The sequence below is a fragment of the Macaca thibetana genome, chromosome 17 (assembly GCF_024542745.1).
Source record: "Macaca thibetana thibetana isolate TM-01 chromosome 17, ASM2454274v1, whole genome shotgun sequence".
In the NCBI taxonomy this organism is placed as follows: Eukaryota; Metazoa; Chordata; class Mammalia; order Primates; family Cercopithecidae; genus Macaca; species Macaca thibetana.
Window position 1 is genome coordinate 2,466,422 of NC_065594.1, and position 23,393 is coordinate 2,489,814.

At 39.8% G+C, this 23,393-nt stretch overlaps 1 long non-coding RNA gene across 1 annotated transcript in view; it reads left to right on the top strand.

Moving 5' to 3' along the window:
- LOC126940161 (uncharacterized) overlaps nucleotides 1–23,184 on the top strand; it is a 64,811-nt gene extending 41,627 nt beyond the window's left edge. Inside the window, exon 2 of the long non-coding RNA XR_007720633.1 lies at nucleotides 21,220–23,184. This is a non-coding gene — a long non-coding RNA (uncharacterized LOC126940161). The remainder of the gene's footprint in view (nucleotides 1–21,219) is intronic.
- Nucleotides 23,185–23,393: the final 209 nt, after the last annotated feature.

Genomic DNA, 23,393 nt, shown 5'->3' on the forward strand with positions numbered 1-23,393 from the left:
AATGCAACATAAAGTCTTCACATCTTAATACTGCTGTCTAGTATTCTTATTCTTTTAACAAATGCCTTTAACGTAGTCATTTGCAGGGTGAAATACATAATGGCATTCCTGATGTTTTCTTTGAGGGCAGGCACTAGACTTGTCACAGCTTTGGCCTGTCTTCACCCCTTTATCCGTCCACCCCAGGTCGGGGGGCAACGCTCTCCTCACGGATGAGCTCTGGAGGGGACGTGAGCACGGAAAGCAGTTTCTTCCCTTCTTTTTTCTCGGTGGCAGCTGGCTGCTCCTGTGTTTATTACACGGAGCGCAGTTCTGCGGTTCAGTATGAAGAAGCCCACTGTTGCCACCATCTTACTTTCTCAAATATCAGTTTGTTAAGCAAGGAAGGCAATATTTGATCTCCAACTGCTAATGCTTATGTCCTGTTAAGATCAATAGTTAGGTGCAAGAGGTCCATGTAATTTACTGAGCATCCTCAAACCCCACTTCATAGTCATTTTTATTATCTTTACTAACCATAGTAACTTACTTTGATATATGAACTTTTTTTTTTTTTTTTTGAGGTGGAGTCTCGCTCTGTGGCCCAGGCTGGAGTGAGCGGCGCCATCTTGCCTCACTGCAAGCTCCGCCCCCCGGGTTCCCGCCATTCTCCTGCCTCAGCCTCCCGAGTAGCTGGGACCACAGGCGCCGCCACCTCGCCCGGCTAATTTTTTGTGTTTTTAGTAGAGACGGGGTTTCACCGTGTTAGCCAGGATGGTCTCGATCTCCTGACCGTGATCCGCCTCGGCCTCCCAAAGTGCTGGGATTACAGGCGTGAGCCACCACGCCTGGCGTGTTTTCTTTGTTTTACTACTATTATTTTGCTTCTTTTTGCCATGGCTGCCAAGACACAGGCTGCAGGGGGGAGGCGTGGCTGGGGCTGTAATGCTCCGTGGTGCAGGCAGCAGTCCTGCCCCTCTGGGCCGGGCCTTCCGCTCCGGGTGACGCTGCAGCCGCCCTGCCACGGCTCCAGACACCATCATCTCTCTGCTCTTGCGGGGCCAGGAAGGCTCCTCCCCGCCACCAACCCCTGCAGGCTCAGGACCGCCTGCTCCAGCTGCCTGGCTCCTCCCTGCTATTGCTGTTGGTGCCTGCTCCAATCTCGGAGGCGCCCCCAGGGCTGCATGCGCTACAGAGAGCCAGCGACAGCCAGGGTGCAAGTGGGAGGCCCGCCCCTTCTCAGTTGGTGGGACAGGCCCTTCCCTGGTGCAGCTTTAGTCGTCCTCCCAGGCCCAGGAAGCAGAGGAATAGTTTGTGAAAAAGCAAGAATGTCATAACTAGGTAGCTCGAAGTGGCTGCACCATTGGTGTGTAGGCAAATGTGGGGAGTGGGGTGAGGAAAGAAACATGGAAAGGCAGAGGTCAGATTATATGGGAATTGATTTTTTTTTTGTTGGTCCCACACCGTTGCCCAGGCTGGAGTGCAGTGGCACCATTTCGGCTCAATGTAAACTCTGCCTCCTGGGTTCAAGTGGTTATCCTGCCTCAGCCTCCCTGAGTAGCCAGTAGCTGGGATTATGGGCATGCACCACTATGCCCGGCTAATTTTTGTATTTTTAGTAGAGATGGGGTTTCACCTTGTTGGCCAGACTGATCTCGAACTCCTGACCTCGAGTGATCGCCCACCTCGGCCTCCCAAAGTGTTAGAATTACAGCCATGAGCCACTGCACCCGGCCTAATATGTTATATAAGGATTACAGAGTCTATCCTGAAAAGGGTGAGGAACAACTGGAATATTTCAGGTAGAGGGTAAAATGATGAGGTTGCAATTTAGGAAATTTAAGCAATCGTGGAATATCATGGCGGAGGTGAGGCAGCACTTGAAACAGGGTCTGGGTGGCATCCATCATAATACTCCAAGTCTGAGACAACAGGAGGGTGAGGAATAAAGAAAACAGCAGAGTGGGGTTTTAAAGATTGAGAGGGGCCGGGCGCGGTGGCTCAAGCCTGTAATCCCAGCACTTTGGGAGGCCGAGACGGGCGGATCACGAGGTCAGGAGATCGAGACCATCCTGGCTAACACGGTGAAACCTCGTCTCTACTAAAAAAAATACAAAAAAAATTAGCCGGGCGAGGTGGCGGGCGCCTGTAGTCCCAGCTACTTGGGAGGCTGAGGCAGGAGAATGGCGTAAACCCAGGAGGCGGAGCTTGAAGTGAGCTGAGATCCGGCCACTACGCTCCAGCCTGGGGGACAGAGCGAGACTCCGTCTCAAAAAAAAAAAAAAAAAAAAAAAAAAAAAAAAAAAAAAAAAAAAAAAAGATTGAGAGACATGACAGTGTAGTCAGTCCATGATAAATGTGGCAAAACAGATCAGTGGGATAATTAGAATTATGAAATCATTGATGCACAACTGATTTTGTGACACCATGTGTGTTTCTTTTTGATTCACTGATAGCCTGAGTTGGAGCTGAACCTATTTGAGTTTTGTGGCTATAATACACTGGTTTCTGTCTGTGTAGCTGCTTACATTATTTGGGTAATTTTAAAAAATAGTATCTATATATATGATGTATATCATATATACATCTTAAAAACTTCCAACCCCAACTACCATGATATTTAGAAATAAAAGGTGATTTTACTTCCTTATTTTAGGTTACAACTTTATTTGTCCATGCTTCTAATATGTCTAAATTTAGCATTCATTAAATGACATAATTTTATGTAGTATTAAAAGTTGGCATGTCTAAATTATCCCATTTAACTGATATCAGATTAGAACTTGAAAACTTTATGCTATAATTTTGATGTGTAAATATTGATCCACTCAGACATAAAAAAGCTCCCTTTTTTACCAGCTGCATGAATGGTGCTATCTTTAATTTTATTAGTTTTGGAACAATTTGGAGAATGTGATATTATAGCTGAATGGTGAAACTAATATTTTAAAAATGCTGACACAGCAAAATCAAAACAAACCAAGTCTCTTTGTTATTCTCTTTGCTGTCATCATTAAAATCAGTACATTAATAAGGGAGAACTTGGCAGCCGGGGCAGCACGGCGGATTGGCAGCCACAGGGGGGTGTTCCTCATGCTGCAAAGTTTACAAAATTTTATTCCAACTACATATGCCTCATTTTTCTTGGAATTCTGTTCCTTCACTTGAATATGCAACCTCATGGTACCAACCGAAAGCATCAAAACACTAGCAATTTCTGATATACTTTGGGGAAGGGAATCACATGTCTGTTTCATCACCTGCTACCACAGTATTCTTCCATGATGGAAGATGTTTTCAGACTTCGTTCTTCTATTTTTTTCTTTTTCTTTTAATTTTCAGACTTTCTTTTTTTATTTTCATCCAATAGCTCATGCACGGATACCCTGAGAGAGGATGCATGTAATTCAAAGATCCACTAAAGTAATAAACTAAATTTCTATGTATCATTTTTCCATGTGTTAGTAGATGGAAACTTCTCCTGTCTATATGGAGAGCTAAAGTCCTAGCTCACATCAAAGTGTTACTTAGAAATGCACACCGTGGCCTCCTTTTGCTTCTGTTTATCTTTCATATTACATAGTAGAAGAAAGATCATAATTGGATAGTGCTCTTCATGGCCACTGAATCCACGTCAGCTCTAGGAGCTAGATCACCTAACATTTGGTCCTGATGTTTTTTTCTGTTTTAAATTTCTTTGATTTCTGCTCTTAACTTTATTATTTTTCTCCTTCTGCTTGTTTCAGATTTCTCTTGCTCTTCTTTTTCTAGGTCCTTGAAGTAGGAGGTTAGATTATGTATTTGAATTTTTTCTCTTTACTATTATAGACATTTAATTTCCTAAGGTTTTCTCTCAGCACTGCTTTAAGTATGTCCTATAAATTTTGACATGTTGTGTTTTTATTTCTCTTCAAGTCTCTCTCTCTCTCTCTCTCTCTCTCTCTCTCTCTCTCTCTCTCTCTATATATATATATATATATATATATATTTAATTTTGCTTGAGGCTTCCTCTGTGACCCATGGTCACTATATATATATCTATATAGATATATATAGTTTATATATATCTAAACATATATAGTTTAACTTCCAAATGTCTGGAGGTTTTTCTGTTATCGTTCCATTATTGATTTCTAGTTTGATTCCACTGGGGTCATAAAACACTCTGTATGATTTCAGTTCTTTTAAATTTGTTGAGGTTTGTTTAATGGCCCAGGAGATGGTCTCTCATGGGTTAAGGTTCTGTAAGTGTAAAAAAATGTTTCTGATTGAAGTATGAGTGTTGGTTAGACTCCGCTGGGTGATGTGTTTTCAATTCTTACAGATCCTGGCTGATTTTCTCTCCAGTTGTTTTATGATTGTTGAGAGAGGGATGTTGAAGTTCCCAACTTTAATTGTGAGTTTGTCTATTTCTCCTTTTAGTTCTGTTTTTGCCTCACATATTTTGCAGCTTTGTTGTTTCATTTATACACATTTAGAATTTGTATGTTTTGGTGGATTTACCCTTTTATCATTATGTAATACTCTTCTCTGTCTGGTAATTTTCTTTTTTCCACAGTCTACTTTGTTTGATGTTAATATAGCTATTCTTAATTTCTTTAGATTAATGGCTGCATAATATATTTTCCCCATCTTTTTACTTTTGGCCTACTCCTATCATTATATTTGACTTCAGTTTCTTATACACAACATATAGTTTGGTCATGTTTTCAAATTCATTCTGCCAATCTCTATTACTGAATTGATGTATTTGGACCATTTACATTTAATATGATTACTGATATGTTAAGGCTTAAGTCTGATATTTATTTTTGTTTTCCATTCGTTCTGTCTTGTTTTGACTTCTCTGTTTTGATACCTTCCTGTGGGTCACTTGAACACGTTTTAGAATAACATTTTGATTTGTCTGTAGTGTTTTGAAGTATCTCTTTGTATAGCAATTTTAGTAGTTTTTCTAGATAGTACATTATAGGTACATAATTTATTATAGCCGACTGGCCTTGATATTTTATCAGTTCAAGTGAAGTATAGAATCCTTACATCTTTTTACATTTCTTTACCTTCTCCCATTCATAACAAAATTGTAAATATTTTCTCTCCATATATTTAGAACTACATTAGAGAATATTATATTTTTTAAACCCTCAAACATAATTTAGAAACTTAAGAGGAAGAGGAAAATGTATTTGCTTATACTTACCTCTTTCCTTTGTTCTTTTCTCTTTTGCAATGTTCCAAGATTCTTTCTGTTATGATTTCTTTTTAGAGAATTTTTATTAGCAACATTTTTTAAAAGATAGATCTGTTGGCAGCAAATTCTATTGCTTTTTCTTCCTCAGAAAATGTCTTGGTTTTTTGTTCGTTACTGAAGGATTATTTTTCACTGGATATAGATTCTTCCCTTGACAGTTCCCTTTCAGCACTTGAAAAGTAGATTTACTTCCTTATGGCCTCCATGATTTCCAATGAAAAATATGCCACCATTTAAATTTTTTTTTTCAACATAGACAATTGCTTATCTCTATCTTGCTTTTTTCAGGACTTTTTCATTGTCTTCAGTGTTCAGAAATTTGACTATGCTATGTCCTGGGGTGGACTTCTTAAGAGTTTTTCTTTTTTTTTTTTCTATCATTTACATGTTTATGAACCATATTCGCCCATTTTCAAACTGCTGATAACGGCATATCCCAGACTGGGCAATTTACAAAAGAAAGAGTTTTACTGGACTTACAGTTCCACATGGCTGGGGAGGCCTCACAATCATGGTGGAAGGCAAGAAGGAGCACGTGGCATCTTACATGGATGGCAGCAGGCAAAGAGAGAGCTTGTGCAGAGGAACTCCCATTTTAAAAACCATGGCCCGGTTCGGTCTGGGAGGCTGAGGTGGGCGGATCACCTGCGATCGAGAGTTCAAGATATGTCTGACCAACATGGAGAGACCCCGTCTCTACTAAAAATACAAAATTAGCCGGGCGTCGTGGTGGTGCATGCTGTAATCTCAGCTACTCAGGAGGCGGAAGCAGGAGAATCGCTTGAACCTGGGAGGTGGGGGTTACACTGAGCCGTGATCGCGCCATTGTACTCCAGCCTGGGCAACTAGAGTCCAGAGCTTTTCCATTTGGATTTCTCTTAGATTCTTAAATATGTAGGTTTAGGTCTTTTGCCAAATTTGGGCCATTTCAGCCATTATTTCTTTGAGTACTTGTCAGCTTCACTCTATTTCCCCTCTCCTTCCGAGGTCTCAATGGTAAGAATTTTAGATCTATAGTCCCATAGGTCTTAGAGGCCTTGTTTATTTATTTTTTTTCCAGTTTATTTACTCTCCATTGTTAATATTGGGTTATTTATGTTGTTCTGTGTTTTAGCTCACTAATTCTTCTTTTTGTACGTTTAATTCCACTGTTGAACTCATACACTAAGTTTTAAAAAAAATATTCTGTTACTGTGTTTTTCAGTTCTACATTTTCCATTTGATTTTTTATATCTTCTATTTATTTGCTGAGAGATTCTATTTTTCAATTGCTTCATGTATGTTCAGAATAGCTCACTGAAGTATTTTTATTGTGGCTGCTTTAAAGTATTTATCAGATAATTGCAACATCTTTGTTATCTTTGTGTTAGCCTCTATTGATTGTCTTTCCATTCAAATTGAGATTTTTCTCATTCTTGTTGTGATGAGTGATTTTTTTTATTGAAATGAGGACATTTTAGGTATTATGTTAGGAGACTCTCTGGGTCTTATTTCAACATGTATCAGTTCGCTTCCTCTGACATCCTCTTACAGAAAAATGGGGAGTGAGTTGCCTCTTTATCGCCAGTTAGGGCAAGAAATCCAGTCCCTTGGCACTCATTGATACCTGAAATGGAGAGTTTCCCGTTACTGCTGGAAAGTCATGGGAGTTCTGCATCCTCCAGCCCCTGGGCCCCTGTTTATTCCCCTGGGAAGGAGAGGAAGAAGTACATCATGAGTGCTCCCTACATGGTCCCACTGACAGCATGGAGAATGATCTTATGATCACTGAGTGATGGCGAAAACCTAGTGCACTTACCTTGCACTAGGCCACCTGTGACACCAACATATCAAGGAGAGGGAGGGGCATCTCATTACTACTGGTTGGGGTGGAAGTCCAGGTTTCCCACAAAGTCTCCACTGACCCTGCAGTGAGGCAGCCTCATTACCATGTGGCAAGGATGAACGTCCCAGTTCCCTTCTCTGCCTTCTCTGACATGACCCCAGTGGGGAGGTTGAGATGTCTCCGTTCACCCTGGAGTAAGTGGAAGTCTAGGCTTCTCACTCTGTCTTTGCTGGCATGAATATGGGGCCACTGTCTTTTCTTTGGCTGGAGCAGAGCAGTTATGCTCTGAAAGTTTTCTGTCTTGCTAAGCTGCTCCTTTCTGGTTCTTTGGTTAAGGAGAGCAGGCATTTTTATTGGGGGCTTGCTTTTATCTGCTCCTGTTGACATTTGGACTTGTCAGCTTCTCCCGCTAAAACCCAAACTAAACCCCCCCAGGAACTCACCATGATGTTGTTCCTTGTATCCTACCATCTCCAGCCAGTGAGCTTTCTCCTTTGTCTTTCAGAGGCTTTTTATGTTTGTTTTATACACAACGTGCAGGGTTTTAAATGTTACTTAGCAGAAGGAATGAGAAAAAGTACTTCTATTTCATCTCTTTGGAAGTGGAAGTCTAATATTAACATCTAATTGAACCTGGCCACGACTTAGTGAAATGCTTAAGAAAACTTTTTTCTAATTCTAATACGTATTATCTTTTTTCATTATCTTGGTCCTATTAAATGTGCATTCCATATTATTCCCATCCAGTATACTATTATGATTATAGTAGCAGTGATAGTAGTGGCTGACGTCTATATGGTGTTATATTTAGAAGTATAGTTTAATATTCATGATGATCTAATAATTAGTTATCATTATTACTTCCTTAATGCAGAGGAGGAACTAATGCACAGAGAGATTAAATAATTTCACCAAGATCTTTCAGCTGGGCTTTGAGCTGAGGCAGATGTGGACGCTTTCCTGAATTTCAGAGAATTTAGTGAACATTTCAGAGAACTCTTACTAATATTTTAATTTGCAGTTCCTGGAGTTCAAACTTGAAGCACAATCTTTACCACTAGCTGTATTTCTGAAAGGGCTTTGATTTCTTCAAAATACCAGCCACCAATGATGATTATCCTAACAGTGGTTTCATGATGTGCATGGTGCCTGTTGGGAGACACTCGTCACTGGGAGTCTTGTGCTCATTTATATCTTACGATGTCCCCAAAATGCAAGTCCCTGACTGATCCTTACCTGGACCTTAGGATTTTCTTTGCAGTAAGAGCAACTTTGAGGCATGAGGTACTATCACCCTGCAGAAAAAAGAAATCTGGCTTTCACTTACTCTAAAAGCAGTGAATACCCCAAACTCAGGATTTCTCTTTTGTAAAGCCACCCATGGTCAACGTAGATGTCATTTGTCTGTTTAAGCTCTTGTGGGACTTGGGGCTTGGAAAATTGATGTAATTACACAGTCACTGACTACTGTTTTTGCTGGGGGTAATAAAATTTTTTGTCTCTAGCCCAGGAGTCTCGTATCTTCAGGGGTAACCATGAAATGGTGGCAGGCTAACTTTTAGCTTGCAGGTACGGTAAAATACCTGATCCTTCACAGTTTTCACAATGGTACAAGGTCCACTCTTGCTTTCTGAGTACTCCAGGAGCTCAGCCCACACATAGATAAGTGGGATTTATACATTGTTTCTTTAGGCAGGAAGAGTAGGTTAACATTTGAGTCCAGGCAGAAACAAATTTCTTTACCCTTCAGAAGCATGAACTTTATGATTCTGCCTGTGAACATTATTAGAAATTTTAGCAGCTTAAAACTTCACCAGTTCATCGTTCCATACGTACAGCCACATCGACTGAATTGACCATTTGGTAATTTGTTATCTTCTAATATTATCTCCTTCTCACCATCCTGGGGATAATTCTAGCAGATACAGGCTAATGGTGTTTTTTTGTTTGTTTGTTTTTGTTTTTGTTTTGTTTTTTTTTGGGGGGGCCCAGTCCAAAAATAAAGGCAAATTGGATAAATGGGATGGAAATTAATATGTTTCCTTCTGGGACCCAGACACAGTAATAAAAGAAACAAAAACAGGCCAGGAGTTTGAAGATTTCTAATTAAGAGTTTCCACCTCAGTTTCCTCCCATTGCAGGACATTTGACATAATGTGCTGGCTCCTGAAGGCAGAGCCTTATGGAGAAAGGTGGGCTTCGCATTTCCGTGTTTTACTTGCTTCTGCCTTCTGTTCTTTCATTTCCCAGGCCTTCCCATTGTGTAAACACACTTGTTCATGCTGTTTTTCTTGCTTCCTTTTTTTTCCCCCATAGTTTGCTAAATATGCCTTTCAAGTATTCTCTTTAAAAAAAAAAAAAATCTGTTTTTTTTTTTTTCCCCTCCAGATTTTGCCTTCGTTCGCTTGATTTTCTGGGCAGAAGGCCCAGTCTGGTTTATACTTATTGTGCATCTATATCTTTTCAAAGTGATTCCTTCCTTTATTATTCTCATTCATTTATTTTCTCATTAGAGAATTGAGTGATGTGGAAAGGGGACCTCCCAGCTGATCTTTCAGGAGGAATACTTCCTTCTGCGTCTTTAAAAATATTCTTCTCTGGTGTTGGAAGACGAGGCTTAATGCCTTCCTTACATGCTTTGCTGCTGAGTAGAATGACATTTGTTTTGACCAGTGCCCGCTTAATTTTCTTCCCTCTTATTGAATCAGATAGAAATCATGCACATGTCTGTGTGTTTGCACGCCTGAGTGTGGTGGAGTTGCAAAGGCGAAGCTCTGTGTGTGTGTGTGTGTCTGCGGGTTTGTGTGCTGAGTGTGGTGCAGCGTGGATGCATAGGAGAACACTCTGCTGCACTTTGGCATGTTTATTTTGGAATGTCATTTCCAATCAAATCTAACATTTATAACTGGCCTCCCTTCATGGCTTTCTGGGCCACAGTTTAAATGCCCAAGAATAAACATGTCAGCTGTAAATGGAAGATTATGGCAGCAACCAAGACAGATTGCCATCTCATCAGCTGCTTAAAAATTAAAATTTCCTTCTGTGGCTAGACTTTCTTACAGCTATGTCTGTGGACTGTGAAGAAAGCAGATATTTAGTGGAGTGAATGGATATAAGATGTTAAAATAACACAAAGTGCCTTGTCTGTCAGTAAAAGACAACCATGGAGAATACTAAGCTGAGCCAGAATGCTTTTTAATAAATTTCTCTCAAGCAACCAGAACCTAGTGATTCTAGGATCTAACAAGAATACATTTTCTAGTGGGATATGTATTTTATAGGTATGGAAATGCAGAATTATATATTCACGTGTAAGCCTGTAAGTTTTCAAGATGCAAAGAGAAGTGTAACAAATTTTATTTTTCTATTTGAAAGTAGAGTATTTTTCACAGATGACTACACTCAGCTTGCTGACACATTCTCTGGATTTATCAAGTGAAACTGCACAGTGTCAGGAATGATTTGCCCATGTCTTCAGTAGGTATGAACTTAATACATCTTTCACATTTAAGAAGCCACAAGAAGCTGTCAACTGGCCAAATGAAGGGGGGTATCCCACTGAGCTGGGTTAACATCGTCAAATGAATGTGGTGAAATGTTACTTCATTAATGATGGCATGTTGTGATTCCATCAGAGCTTTCCCTTAGGAAACACCATGCAGTATGGTACTTTTCTTGATTGTTATAAAATATATGGATTCCTATCCTTCATTTTAGCAGGTTGGAGGCATTTGAATAAAAGATGTTTCATGAACAATCCAAACTGATTCTTTACCATAAAGCTCTGACTTTTATTGCTGTTACAAGTTTGGACTTTCTCGGTAAAATTAAACAATCCTCTGGGTGCTGCAGTTTATTCCTTTAAAAATCAAGGTGTGGTGTTGTGGGTGGGGATGGTGGAAAGAGTGATGCATGATACGTTCATGGCCATTTCATCATGCTCCCCTGCTTTCATCAGAGATACCGACGGACGAGCAGCTGTTGACCCAGAAAGGTGGATCAATGCTTACGGCCATACCCTGTATTAGTTTCCTTATCTTTGCAAGTTGGGTCCTACTGGGTTTCAAATCCAGCTGCCTTTAATAGCCCGAATGCTTAGGGCCACGCACGTGAAGGACTTACTAGGTATTGCTTAACTCTGTTTTTGTTCACAAACAGGCATCAAGGATGGAGATGCGCTAAGGCTGATGATGTACACAGTACAAATAGTGCAAATAAGGATGAGAATACAAGCCCTGGTGATTAACAGAGGTCACTAATATTTTTCAAGGAGCACTTAGCTTTTTAAATGATTGTTTAAAAGAATGTTGTTTCCATGTATTAAGTCTGAATTGTCCTTAGATGAATGGCAGGAAATTATGTCTATCTTTTCTTTAATATGTCTGTGTTCATCCAAACACAATAAAGTAAAACACTGAAGCTTTCTCTGTATGATTCAAGTCCCTTAACTTATCTTTATCTGAATATTACAAGAGAAAAATCTTGGTAGATAGAAATAAGAACTAAATTATCTACAAAATTGATTTCTCATTTTACTTTTTTTTTAAATTTTGACATGACCTATAGGACATCACTTGTAACACAATAAAGAAAGAAGATATTATTCTTTAATACAGATTACAAAGTTGACAGTAAAAATTGCATCATGATTGGTTGAAAGAGATGTTGATAGGACTTAATAGTCCTTTACTTTAATCGCTACTGTGTCCAATTAGGCAGAGTTGGTGTTTGTCAGCCTGAGAATTCTGGACTCTGACTTCTAGAGCCTCTACAGCTCTAAAATGTTTGGGTTCACTGCTGTACTAACTTTACATTTAAGCATTAGTAATGATATTTTTAGATAATTTTAATGTTTTTATAGTAGTTATGAATACACTAACTTTTTCATCCCATGCTTCCTGTAAAAATAAGATTAGCCAATGATTATCTAATGATACATATATATATTTGACAATCCCCTGGTTCTGGTAAATTTCACACATACTGACATTACTTTGAGAAAACTGATTTTTATCCCTACTCCCATCCCAGGAGAAGGTTCTTACTATCTCAGTAGTGTCCTGCAGATGATACGACGACATGGGTCAGCTGGTGAGCACATGTGGGATTATAAGAAAATTGGCTTGAAACAGCTCAAATTCACCAATAAGCCATTCCATGCATGGTATTTTATTTATCAGGAATCTTAGTAAACACTTCCATCATAATTCTCTTCCAGGTAGCCTTGGCCCAGCTTGGATTTCTTCCTTCTTATGGTCTTTATAACTCTGCTTGCACCAACTCTGTTACAGCTGTAGATGACTGAGGGAAGTTAGCTGGTTTGGTAGCTCTACATACCATCCCCAGGACCTGGATTAATAACCAGCAGAACATTTATTGTTGAACAATGAATTCACTCCTTGTCTAATGCTTTAATGTAAGAAATTTTTCCCTCCATTGATTTGAGCCCTTTCTTAAACTCACATTCATTAGTGAGCTAGGAAGTGTATTGTTGGACTACTGGTAATTCTTAGCAGTGTAGAAAGACCAGTATGTTCCGTGTATTAGTAACTAACACTTACTGAGCAGAAGCTTTATGTGCTAAGTGCATTGGCAGGTGCTCTATATTTAAAGTGGAAAGTACAAGGAGTACTTGTTCCTTCCCCTGAGTGTAAAAGGAGTAGGTGGAACTCTTAGTATGGAAACTAGCAAATTTGAGTGTAGCTGACATGGGTGGGGGTTTGCCTATCTTGGCTAATAGCAGGAAAAAAGTAGGTAAGTCATATATGCATACCTAAGACCAAGACTCACTAGGGCATAAGAAATTGTGTGAAATTATTTGAAGTTATTGAGATAAAATTTTGTTTTTAACAAAGGCAGAACTTTTCTAAATGTCGGCTTTGCGAACTATATCTTACGTATTTTCAGTCCATGTGCCAAAACTGTACTAGTCTCTCCTCCATCAGAGACTAACAAAAACATCATGAAGATTCACCTGCTGTTATGATGGCCTGAATGATGCAGGAGAATGGTTTCCAAGGAGGTGCATCACCAGTCATAAAACCTGAACACATGTTATTGATTCTAGAGCCAAGATGTTGACACCGTTGCACCCAGATCAAAAGTAGATAAAATAACATTAGATTTCTGTAATTACAGAAAGTAGCATATAACTTGAGAGAAAGTTTCTAAAATACTGCATTACAGAACACTTAGTAATTCAATCTTCCGTTGCTCCCTAGTTTAAACACAATGACTATTCATTACTGTGCTGTCCTCCCCAAAACTCCATTGGAGCCTTCTAGTTAGTGCCTAGTCTTTCACTCTCTCTGGAAAACCTTTTCTATTTTACATGAACATTTTAGAGGTGTAGAGGCTGTAGAAGTCAGAGTACAGACTTTTCAGGTTGAGTAACACCAACTCTGCCATATTGGTAACAGTATATAAAGTTATATACATCAAATATGAACAGAGGTAAAGTTATATACATAAACCATGAAACAATTCCTTCCCTTCCTTATTATTTGCCTGTCTGCTCAGCAAAGCTTCTCTCCTCTTTGGTCTCTGTTTCTGCCCAAGATCAGTCTGCCCTCAGGTCTTCGATCTCAGTTTCTTCTGTTCCAATAGTGTATCTTAGATTTATTCCTTCTTTACTAAGTTCTTTTCCTCAACCTATACACATGCTCAAATAGCCTATCCTTACAGAAACTCTCTTGTGATCCTGAAATGCTCTCTAATTACTATCCATTCTCTTTTCTTTCTCATCCAATGTCCTTCATTAATCCAATAAAAGTTTGTTGAGCAGCTATTATGTGCCAGGTACAATGCTAAACTTCTTTAATTCTATGATCAATATAATACTTATTCTTTTTCAGACTCAAAAAGCATATATGTATTAAATTAGAAATATAAATTGGGAAAACATAGAAATATATAAAAGATAAATAAAAATTACAAATAATCCTACTCACATGCCAAACACTGATAATATCAATATATAACTAACCACATATGCGCATATGTACTGCTGCCTATTGGTAATGATATATTTTAGATACAGGTAGAGTAAAAATGCGAAATATGCCTTACAATGTAACTTATTTTAAGTTTGTAATTATTGTAAGTATTTTAATGAGATGTTCCTCACACTCTTGAATAGTGTTGGAATGCAAAGTTTGTGCTAGTTAATGGTCCTGGGTTGCAGACCCAACTTCTCATTGTGTCCTTACGTGACATAGAGACCTGTCCCTTCTCTAAGGACACTCACCCTGTTCATGAGGGCTCCATGTTCACACTCTAGTTGTCTTCCAAAGACCCTGCCTCCTAATGCTATCACATTGGGGGTTAGGATTTCACATATGAATTTTATGGGAACACAAACATTCAGCCCATTGCAATGCTCTTTTTCCCTTCTGTAAAGTTGTTTCCGGGGTGTGGCTGTCCTTCCAGGACACCTTCACCACAGTAGGGCCATGTGACTAAGCGCTTATTAAAAGTGGTGTGTGTTGCTTATGGGCCAAAATAGTGAAGAAGTGGGTATTCTCCAAGCTCTGTGACTTCTTTCATCTGTTTACCTGGTCACAATGGCCAGGGTCACCTTGGAAGCTATGTGTTGAGGATTGGCAGAGCCCGTATCAAAGTAGGGTCACGAATGACCCCCCGGAGTAGAACACTTCCACGCCCGGGCCCCCCTCTCCCCCCAACTGCCGGCTAGATTTACAGAGTGAGAAACAAAATTTCATGGGATTAAGCCACTGAAATATGGAATTTATCTGTTATATTGATTAGCGTTACTTTAATATAGGAACTAGTATCTTAAAGTGAGTGCTAGTATAATAAATATCCTAAAACATGTGACATTGCTTGAGATGCCAGGCAGGGAACAGTAAAAGACCTTGCGCCGAAGCATGGGAAGACAGAGGCCCAGGGTATGGGGTAACAAAACATTTGGTTAAATTGTCTCCAAAAATAAGTTTAAAGATCGTCAATTTGCCTGTAGCCGTAACTGCAGAAAGTGAAAATAGAATGTTTGTAGGATGTGTTGGTTGAATGCAGACTGTATTAGTTTCTTAGGGCTGCCACAACCTGGGCCCGTGAAACCACAGAAATTCATTCCCTCATAGTTCTGAAGCCTAGAAGTCCAAAATCAGGTTGTTGGCAGGGCCTTTCTCCTTAAAAGCTCTGGGAAGTAATCCCTCTGTGCCTCTTGGCTGCTGGTGGTGGCGGTTGACGCTCCTTCACACTCCTTAGCTTGGAGCTGCATCGTTTTAATTTCTGCCTGTATCATCTTCATCCATCTTCACGTGTGTGTGTGTGTGTGTGTATATGTGTGTGTGTGTGTGTGTATCTAAATCTCTCTCTCCTTATAAAGTTACCAATCCTTGGAGGTAGGGCCCACCCTAATCCAGTTTAATCTTATCTCAACTTGATTATATCTGCAAAGATCCTAATTCCAAATAAGGTCACACGCACAGGTATCAGGGATTAGGTCTTCAGTACAGCTTTTCCAAATTTAATTCAATTGTGGAATTCCACAACTCAACTCACAAAATGGACGTTGGAAAATTACATGGCCTCAGGCAAAATGTATGTTTGTAGGCAGACATTGAGAGAGAATAGAAATAATACACGTGTTTGGCGTTTGTTGGAGAAGCAGAATGCTGCTGCATTCGGTCACATGGGGAGCCAGACTGACCAGGGTATCTAACACGTTCAACATGGGGCTTCAAAGTCTACTGGGGTGTGGGGAATAGATCCTGTATGTAGGAATGGGGATGCACATGGATACATTTTGACCAGAGAAGAGGACTGTGGCAGAGAAGGCTAGCTATGCACAGAGATCCTGTTCCCCTTCCATACTAGAAAATGCTTGTTGGGAGTAACTGCCTATTTAAGGACTACATTTTTTACTTCCCCTTGCATCTGAGGGGGATGGAAGGAATGTATTTTACTTCCACCTGGTTAAGAAGTACATATGCCTTCTCCTTTCTCTCTTCCTCCATCTTCTGACTAGATATTTTCAAGATGACTTTAGGCTCTGCCTGTTTACTAGGGTGGGACTTGTGTCAGACCGGATCCCTTAGCAACTGGTTGGAGAAATAAAGGTATATTTTGTTAAGCCACTGAAAATTTAGGGCTTATCTGCTATGGTAATAAAAAATTTTACCTTTACCAACGTATAAAGTATTCCTTAATTTATTTGAAATATCTTCTATGGTTAGGCATTTCAGATGTTTTTAGGTTTCCACTGTGACAATAATATTAACCTATGAAGTTTTGGATCAATTCCTTCCCTCCTTTTCTCTTGTCTCCTCTCCTCTCCTCTCCTCTCCTCTCCTCCCCTCCCCTCCCCTCCCCCCCCCCCCCCCCCCTCCCTCCCCTCCCTCCCCTCCCCTCCCCTCCCCTCCCCTCCCCTCCATCTCACTCTGTCACCTAGACTGGAGCACAGTGGCGCAATCTCGGCTCACTGCAACCTCCACCTCCTGGGTTTAAGCAATTCTCCTGCCTCAGCCCCGAGTAGTTGGGATTACAAGCATGCACCACCATGTCCAGCTAATTTTTTTGTATTTTTAGTAGAGACGGGATTTCACCACGCTGTTCAGGCTGGTCTCTAACTCTTGACTTCAGATGATCCACGTGCCTCAGCCTCCCACAGTACTGGGATTACAGGCATGAGCCAAGCCACTCTGCCCGACCTCGTCCCTGCTTATTTCTTTGGAATACATTCCTAGTGTGAAATGTGGGGGTTATGAGAGGCTGTCAATATTTGTTGCCTTTCGGAAAGAATATTTCAATTTGTAATTATTTCTACCAGAAATGGATGGTAGTACCATATTTTTACACCATTGTCAACATACTTTCAAAAATTTACCAAATTGACAGGAGAAAGAAAAATCTTATCTTGACTAAGCTTGAAGTGTAGCCTGTATGGGTTGCCATCACTTCATCACCTTTTAGTCACTTCTAAACCTATTACAATTTATCTTCCACACCATTAAGCAAATGAAAATGTACTTGTTAATGGTCTCTAATGACTTCTGAATTATCAGATCACATGGACATATTTAATTCCTTGTCTTATTTTATCTTTGTATTACTTTAATGATGAAACAGAAGCTTTTTCTTTCTTATTTTCTTATTTCTTCACTTATGCTTTTGTCTTTTCTGTAATATTATTACGATGACAGCTCTCTCTTTGTGACCATTCCTTCTAAGTTCCCTTCTGGATCCTCTTTCTCTGCCTCGTCCTGCATGTTGGAGCTCCTTAGTGTTCTGTCCTTGTCCTCATATTTTCTTTCTCTACCCCTGCTCCCAAACCTACCTCTCGTGTGCTAATGGCTTTCTTATCTATGTGGTCAGCTTGACCTCTCACAGACCCTGCATCAGGTGCCTACGGGACATCCTCCACCTGATCATCCCATGGAGACTTCAAACTAAACAGAACTGAATTCATTATCTCCTCCTCCCTCAAACCTATCCTTTCATCTTTACTTCCTACATAGGTTGGTAACACTCCGCTCTTTAGATCTTTACTCACTTCCCTAGGCAGTTGGAGTCAATCGGTCTTCTTGAGTGTTCATATTCACGTTCTCTTGAGTGTACACTGGACCCAGTGACTTGTTTCTAACACATAGAGTAAATAAAAGTAGGGGGATATCACCTCTGGGAGTAGGGTATAGAAGACTGTGATTTCCATCTCACTGGTATACTCTTCTTCACTCTACCCCGAGCTTGCTGTAATGGACAGGACCAGATGGTATGGCGCTAAGCCAGCAAGGGGCTGAAGCCCTAAGTCCAACAGTCTTTGAGGGTCGGGATTCTGCCTGCAACCACCGAGAGAGCTGCGAAGCTGATTCTAGCTCTCTTGAGCCCCCAGATGGCTGTGGTCTTAAATGTCACCTGGATCACAGCCTTGTCAGAAATCCTGAAGCAGAAGACACAGCTAAGTTGTGCCCAGATTTCTGACCCACGGGAGTATTAAACAATAAATATGTGTTATTTTAGGGCATAAGTTTTGGAGTACTAATTTGTTACACAGCAAATAAATAATACAGGGAATAAGGCAATGGCAAGATATGCTAAAATTTATGAATTTTTACCTTTGAAATGTGTGAATATTAATGAGGGAAATTCATAGTGATAATATTTGAATAACTTCATATAAAATATGTCAAAATAGCATATTTTAACTTTTGTCAGCATTTGATGTACCAACAATATTTTTCTTCAACATGTTTATTCATTCTTGGTATAATGAACTATATGAAAATTGTAAGTGCATATTTAAATGGCTAAGAAATTACATAAATTTTGATTAATTATAAAGTAATGAGAGTATGTGGCTAAATTAAACCTCAGTTATTTGGCAGAAAGCTATAACTGATCAAAGCACTGTCCCTTGAACTTACCTTGATTAGCATTTCCTGTGTAATAAAAATGCCCCAGATTCCTTGAGAATATGCAGTGTTGGTTCATTCAGTGAAAATTTGTGTTATAATTTTGCATACACAACTACATGGTAAGTGGCTGTAGTTCCCAATACATTGGCTAATTGGGTGGATGTGACTTAATTTAAGTAGCTGTCTTGTTTAATTCATTATCTTAATACTTTAACCCTCCCCCTCTATATTTCAAATTACCTCCAGGATGAAATAGAATGCTGTAGTTCTAAGGATAGAAAAACATTACTTCTGAGCAATATTTCAGTCACAAGTCAGTAATCTTGATAGCTGGTGTTACATTTGCCTCATCTAGTGGGGTGGATATAGATGTTCTTATAGCTCAGAGAGAATCACTAAGGTTCTAAACACGTGCATAGGACAAAGACAAGCATCATTAGGAAGGGCAAGTATCACAGCATATTTTATTGTGTGCTATGGCTGCATGATGAAGTTTGGTGCCCCGACAGCCATAAATCACATTCACAGATTAAACTCATTTTCTATGTCCTAAAGGAGCTTTTCTAGATTCAGTCATTAAATTTTTAGTTTAACCATTTTCATATGTGGAAAAAATGATGTTTTTTACAGAGATGTAATGGTTATCCCTACTCTGGAGAAATTTACTGCATTATATTGCTGAGGCTTAATAGAGATTTAGGTTTCATGTCGGGAACATACTGAAGATAAAATTTAATGGTGCGTTGAACCACTAAGGTGGGTTGTCATCGTAAGTCATACAAAAAAGCCGTCAGTGATGAGACTTGCTATCTTCCCACTGAAAGAAAAATATGAAAAACCAAATGTAAAATAATGCCTTATACCATAAATTTTTATTTCCATGTACTTTTGCCTGTCACCAAGTATCACAGATCATTTCATTCTTTGATGTGTTGACTGTAAGTCTACATTGAACACTAAAAATAATATCAAATAGTGTCTTATTAACCTGATTTAAAACAATGATTTTTCCCTCTTTGTATTTTACAACACAAAAACTAAGCAGATGGATTTAGATGATTGAGTGGTTTTTCCCCTGGGATTTTACCTGCAAAATGAATCTCAGATATTCTGTATGTCCCCATAAAAATGTATATTTTTCTCCTTTTTTTTTTTGAGATGGAGTCTCACTCTGCTGCCCAGGCTGGAGTGCAGTGTCACGGTCTCACTCACCGCAACCTCTGCCTCCAGGGTTCAAGCTATTCTCTTGCCTCAGCCGCCCAAGTAGCTGGGATTACGGGCATGTGCCACCATGCCTGGCTAATTTTTGTATTGTTCGTAGAGCCGTGGTTTCACCATGTTGGCCAGGCTGGTCTCGAACTCCTGACCTCAGGTGATCAGCCCACCTTGGCCTTCTAAAGTGCTAGGATTATAGGCGTGAGCCACCACGCCTGACCTTTTTTCTCCTCCTTTTGGATATCACATGAATTAGCTTTTCTGTGAAGCACCATTTGCTCTGTCCTTTCTATGTATTTCCTCCATCAAAAATTTCAGAGCCGTGTTTTATTCCTTCAGATGTCTTCCAGGCAATTGTTTAGAGCAGCACTACTTTTAAATAGAACCTTGTTTGATGATGAAAATGTTCTATATCTTTGTGTCTGCTACAGTGTACATACAGTCCTAAGTGCCTGTTAGTCACTTGAAATGTGTCTAGTGCAATGGAGGAACTAATTTTTAAATTTCATCACATTTTAATTAGTTAAAATTTAAATAGTCACATGTGGCTACTGTATCGAACAGTTCAGTCAAGATAACCAAGCGATAATGCGTGCTTTATTTTAAATTTATTGTTCCTTTCAGTTAGAACTCACGATGTTCTCTTGGTGTTTAATCTTACTTTGTTTTATTTCATTTTATTGAGTGTTATGTGCCAGGTACAGTGCAATATTCATCAACATGGATGCTTATCTATTTCTGTTGTTTTTATTTATTTCTGAACTCCAGTTGGCCACTAAGCCTCACAGGAAACTATCTTTGACCCCAGCGTGACCTGAAGATGCAGTTTCTTGAAAGTTTTACACCTAGAATACCAGGATTCTCTCAGCCACATGCCTTCAGTAGCTAGGCTGTCTTGCTGTGATCTGCCTCTGTCACCATCCAATGGGGACAGGTCCTAGGTGCAGAGCCAAGAGAACAATACGTGTGACTTGATATAAAATACGTTAATCAAAGGCCTTCTGTCTCCCTTTTTTGTCTTTTCCCAAAATTCTCTCTGAGATTTTCCATTAAAGGAGTAGAAATTTCTTCAAATGGAAAAAGAACCTCATATTGTAATGTGTATGGGATTTTCGTAGACTCTCTGAAAACCAAACTCCAAATTCCTAAATACCTAGACACTGTTGAAAGCACTGTACTTGAGAGCATTCAGGTATTATAATAACAATTACGTAAATTTTTCAGAACACTTCTGCCTGATTGGATTAAGATCAAATTTATTAAAATATGTCTGAACCAATTAAGTAAATTGTGATATAATGTAAAGTACAAAACACCGACCAATGATAATAATTTCTATCAACATTTCACATCTGCAGTTAACTTGAAGCAGATGCTCTAAGACATGGCCCATTGTTTTATATTTGCATGTGACAACATGTTTTGATGTTTTCTTTTTAATTGTAACATCATGTCTTGCAGCTTTTTGAAAGTACATGTGTGGTAAGTGTCAAAGCCTGAGCTAAAATTTCATTTCCAAAACTCTCTGTAGCATTTCCAATGATCCTGTCTTTTTTCCGTATACTCCACAGAATTCAACAGAGTTGGATTGCTGAGAATAAAATTATGGATTTCTCCATAATGGACACACACATTTTTTGTTTGTGCTGTTTCCTGTAGAATGGGTGATGAGTCAAAATTGTTCGTTTATGTTTTTTCACAGAAGGATCTTCTGTGTCATAGGCCCGCAGCAATCTGGACATTCAGTGGTCCTCCTATCATTAATAAATGAACGGATGAGCTATTCTGATAAGGACTGGGGAGCTTTCGCCATTCAAGAGCAAATAGGAGAACTGGGAGATTCCTCAACTTAGCTTTTCTTTTTTTGGTTCTAAAGTGACTGTGAACAGAGGTAGAAGAGAAGAAAAGCTTTTAAAAACATCTTCCATTAAGAAAAATATGTGTCTTCATTAAGACCTATCTGAGTAAAATTACTAAAACATAATGGCTTTCTTGAGATAGAATGGAATGAAAGGCATATTAGGGAGTATGAAGGTATGAAGATTTTATTAACATACTTCTAGAAGTTTGTTAAATATCTGCACAGGAACCGTAATTCGAGATCAGTGGTGAAAAGAGAATAAAGGAATCACATGGACATCAGCTCTGGGGCCTGTGGTCCCACTTGTTTCTGGGCTTTCTAGAGACATTTGCTGGTGACCTGCCCAGGCAGGCCGGAGTACCGTGTCTCATAGCACCATGTGCTCCCGTCCTCCTTCCTTCCTTCCTTTCTTCCTTCATCCCTTATGAAACGCCGTTGTGCAGTTACTTATTAGGTGCTGTGTGAGCATCTGTAGTCTCTCCTCACCCACTTTTCCATTTGGGCCACTAGGCCAGCCAGTGATTGCACCAGTACCAGGGTTCTAGGAGCCGTGCATGGATCCCCAGTGGGCAGAGCTGGCCATAGCATTTGGAAAAGAAGAGAGAGAACTGGAGACAATGCCTAGGAACAAAAGCAGAGTCCAGACCCAGGCATCAAGTGCAAATCCAAAGGCTCTGGATGAGTCAGTTCCCAGCAGAGGGAGTGCGGGTAGGCACAGAAGGAAGGACAGCAGAAAACCCTGGTCCAGAGAGGGCCTGCAGAGCCAGAAGTGATGACACATCCAAGGTTGTGCTTGACTTCTGCACTGTCTCTGCAACCTGTAAGTGCCTCTGAGCCAGTTCAGGAAGGAGGAAAACCGAAGTATATCAGAAATAGCCTCTTAACATCAAGGAGATTTTGGTCTAGATTGCTTATTGCTCAGGAGAAGGCACCACTTTTTAAAAAGAGATGATGAGCTAGGATTTAGTTGGGATAGAAAAGGTTATTAAACCATGGGACACCCTTCGTTTACAGAGTGTAACCATTACTACCCCTTTTGTTTGTCTGTTTTTCTTATTTTTCTCACAGACGCAGTTCCTGCGTTAGTATTGATAAATGTGTGCTTGCTCCACTTGGAGCATTTTCAAAGCGTAAATCACAGCATTGATGGTGCTGTGGTTTGGCTCTTCCAGCCCTGTTAACAACGGTCTGATGGACTTGGCGAGAGTCTAGCCACGTGTTCTGGCCGCTGTCACTCCCGTGGCTGAAACACGTGCACGCCCAGGGATGGGGGCCCCGCGGTAGAGCCATGCCTCTACTTGTCAAACAGACGGATTCCAAATTCTGAAATGTGCCTCAGGAATATAGAAACATAGAAGAGGAGTCTGCATCGCGGTGGGGTCTCATTCACAACACGGAGGAGAGATGGAGGGGAGTTTTTGGTATAAATTACACCTCATAAAAATTCTCCACGTTAATTTTGTACTGTATGAGGGTAGTAAGAAATTAGTTGATGGTTATCAAGCTGGAGAAGAATATCCTCAATTTTTCACGTGAAAAATGAAAAACTACAACTCCTTCCGAATATATGTTTTTCTTTTCTGAAGACAGACATGTGTGTGTATGTGTGTGTCATATAACATTGATTTTTTCTTTCTTTGTTATCAACAGTAAAAATATAGAAAATGATGCCAAAGAGAATTTCTGATTTTTCTTTCCTTGTTTTCTATTACAATGTATTACAAATACTAGTGTCTTTAAACACAAGACCATGCATGATGGCTTGAGTTGGGTTCTTCTTGGACCACTCTCTTTCGATCCAGGTTTTTACATTGTTCTTCTAAGTGCATTCGTGTTTCCTGAGATCCACAAAGCTTGATCTCATCTGTGGAACCACCTGGCCTA